Genomic DNA, 3,024 nt, shown 5'->3' with positions numbered 1-3,024 from the left:
AGGCTCCCCTGGTCTGGAACAGGGGGTTGGGAATTGGCGAATCCCTCCTTTTAAAATTTTTTTTATTTTTTTTTAAATTAAATTTTTGAGAGTACAGATGATGTCCCGTTCCGAGGACAGGTCTGACTCAACATTGAGAGATCTCAGGTTCATCCCTTTTGATCCTCTTCCTCCACCCCTACCCGCTCCGCAGCCTACGTCATCACAGCACAGCACAGCACAGCACAGCACAGCACAGCACACACACACACAACTTGTAGGCACGTAGGCACACACATACACTGTGCATGTGTGCGTGTGCGTGTGCGCGTGCGCGCCACGGTGTGCATGCGTGTGCGTGTGCGCGTGCCGTGCATGTGCGTGCGTTTGTGTGTGTGTGTGTGTGTGTGTAACAATCGGATTCTTTACTTTCCCCGCTGGAAAAGCACTGAGCTCGATGGCTCTATACTGCGCCATGAAACGCGCACCAGCTTATCGCCACAAGCTATCAGCATGGTTTGCCAAAACCATCAGACCAGAATCCCCACCGACCTACTTACGGTCACAAGCCTCTTTCTTTATGGACAGCGCTATTCATCTCTTCACGGCCTCAGTTTAACTGCACTCCCGCCCTGTGTGTGTGTGTGTGTGTGTGTGTGTGTGAGGAGACCCATGCTGCCGTATGGGCTTGTGTATGAGGTGATTAACTGAATGATACGGACTGTCCTCGGTCAGAGACCAAGCACTCAGTGTGTTACCAACATTCAGTTTGCACAACAGGCTGCCTACCGATATGTATATACACACAATGCGTTTGCATGCGAGCATGTGTATGTGTGCATATGTGTTTGTGTGTCTCATCGGAACCGCCAACACTCACACACACACACACACACACACATGTGCGCATTTGCTTCAAAATTTATTTTCCTTTCACCCTTTTTTCCGCGTCTCATCCAAATGACTAGCGTCCAGACCACCACTCAAGGTCTAGTGGAGGAGGAGAAAATATTGACGACTGTACCGTGATTCGAACTGGTGCGCTCAGATTCTCTGGTTTCCTATGCGGACGTGTTACCTCTTGGCCATCACTCCACATGTGTGGGTGTTGCATGTTTTGTTTGACATTGTTGGGCTGTAGTTGTGATCAAGTGAGTATGTATTGTTATTGCATGGGCCTTTCTATGTTGCTTCTCTCTTTCTCTTCATATCTTCGTCTCTCTTATCGTATTTCTGTCTGTCTCTAGGTCTGTTTCCCTGTCTACCTGTCTGTATGCCTGTATGCATCTCTCTCTCTCTCTCTCTCTCTCTCTCTCTCCTCCCACCTCTGCATCTGTCTCTACGCTCTATAATATTTTTCTTTGGCTTTAACTCCATTGTATTGTCGAATCATGATGGAGTCTCCCGTCGGACCGACGGATGAGTAGGCAGGCAGGCTTATTTGTGTGTGTGTGTGTGTGTGTGTGTGTCGTTCCGACATTAGCCTGGTTGCCTGACCAGCACAGGTAACTTTTTTAGTGAAGAGGAGTTGTGCAGTCCCTTCCCCACTCTCTCGCCTATCGACGCTCACAGTCCCACAGGTGCAGATACTGCCACGTGTAGGACGGCCTCGGCAGGTACAGGTTTTTTCTTCGGAGTTCCGTCTCCCAGGTGGACTTCCAGCCAAGGATAAGAGCTCCCCCTGCCCTTTGGTCATCCTCTTCCTCCTTCACAGCCGTTGGGAAAGGTTTCCTCCTCCACCTGGTCCGTCGTTGGGAGACTTCACATGCTGCAGGTAGTACTGGGTTACATGGTACCAGCAGCAAGGGCCATGCCCCTCATACAGCGTATAGTAAAGCTGCTATCGAGCTGTCCAAAGGTGGAAGGCACACAGTGTGACGTCTTTCTCTCGTTAAGACTGAACTAGTTAATCCTGTGAAATGAATTACAGCCGAATTCGATACTTGTCTTTGTTTTTCAATGGACAGAACATTGTGTTTCATGTATAAAGGTACAGCTTATATGATGCTGTTATATTCCACCAGAAAAAAGGAAAAGAATGAAATTTCCCTACGATAGTTTTCTTTTTTCGCTTTTCTTCTTTTCTTTTTTTTTCCTTCTTCATCATCTGCACCGTTTCAGTGGCACTGCTCCCACGCCGCTCACTCAGTCCTGTTTATGACCCGCCCAGGGTCGTCTGTCACAGTCAGAGGGATGTGTCTGTTTCTTGCTTATGCATGTGCTTGACAGAGGACTGACGGGTGAAGGGATGGTGGTGGTGTGTGCTGACAGAGGACTGACGGGTGCAGGGATGGTGGTGGTGTGTGCTGACAGAGGACTGACGGGTGCAGGGATGGTGGTGGTGTGTGCTGACAGAGGACTGACAGGTGCAGGGATGGTGGTGGTGTGTGCTGACAGAGGACTGACGGGTGCAGGGATGGTGGTGGTGTGTGCTGACAGAGGACTGACAGGTGCAGGGATGGTGGTGGTGTGTGCTGACAGAGGACTGACGGGTGCAGGGATGGTGGTGGTGTGTGCTGACAGAGGACTGACGGGTGCAGGGATGGTGGTGGTGTGTGCTGACAGAGGACTGACGGGTGCAGGGATGGTGGTGGTGTGTGCTGACAGAGGACTGACGGGTGCAGGGATGGTGGTGGTGTGTGCTGACAGAGGACTGACGGGTGCAGGGATGGTGGTGGTGTGTGCTGACAGAGGACTGACGGGTGCAGGGATGGTGGTGGTGTGTGCTGACAGAGGACTGACGGGTGCAGGGATGGTGGTGGTGTGTGCTGACAGAGGACTGACGGGTGCAGGGATGGTGGTGGTGTGTGCTGACAGAGGACTGACGGGTGCAGGGATGGTGGTGGTGTGTGCTGACAGAGGACTGACGGGTGCAGGGATGGTGGTGGTGTGTGCTGACAGAGGACTGACAGGTGCAGGGATGGTGGTGGTGTGTGCTGACAGAGGACTGACAGGTGCAGGGATGGTGGTGGTGTGTGCTGACAGAGGACTGACAGGTGCAGGGATGGTGGTGGTGTGTGCTGACAGAGGACTGACAGGTGCAGG

This window comes from Babylonia areolata, chromosome 2 (assembly GCF_041734735.1).
Source record: "Babylonia areolata isolate BAREFJ2019XMU chromosome 2, ASM4173473v1, whole genome shotgun sequence".
NCBI lineage: Eukaryota > Metazoa > Mollusca > Gastropoda > Neogastropoda > Buccinidae > Babylonia > Babylonia areolata.
Note: the sequence above shows the minus strand (reverse complement) of the source record.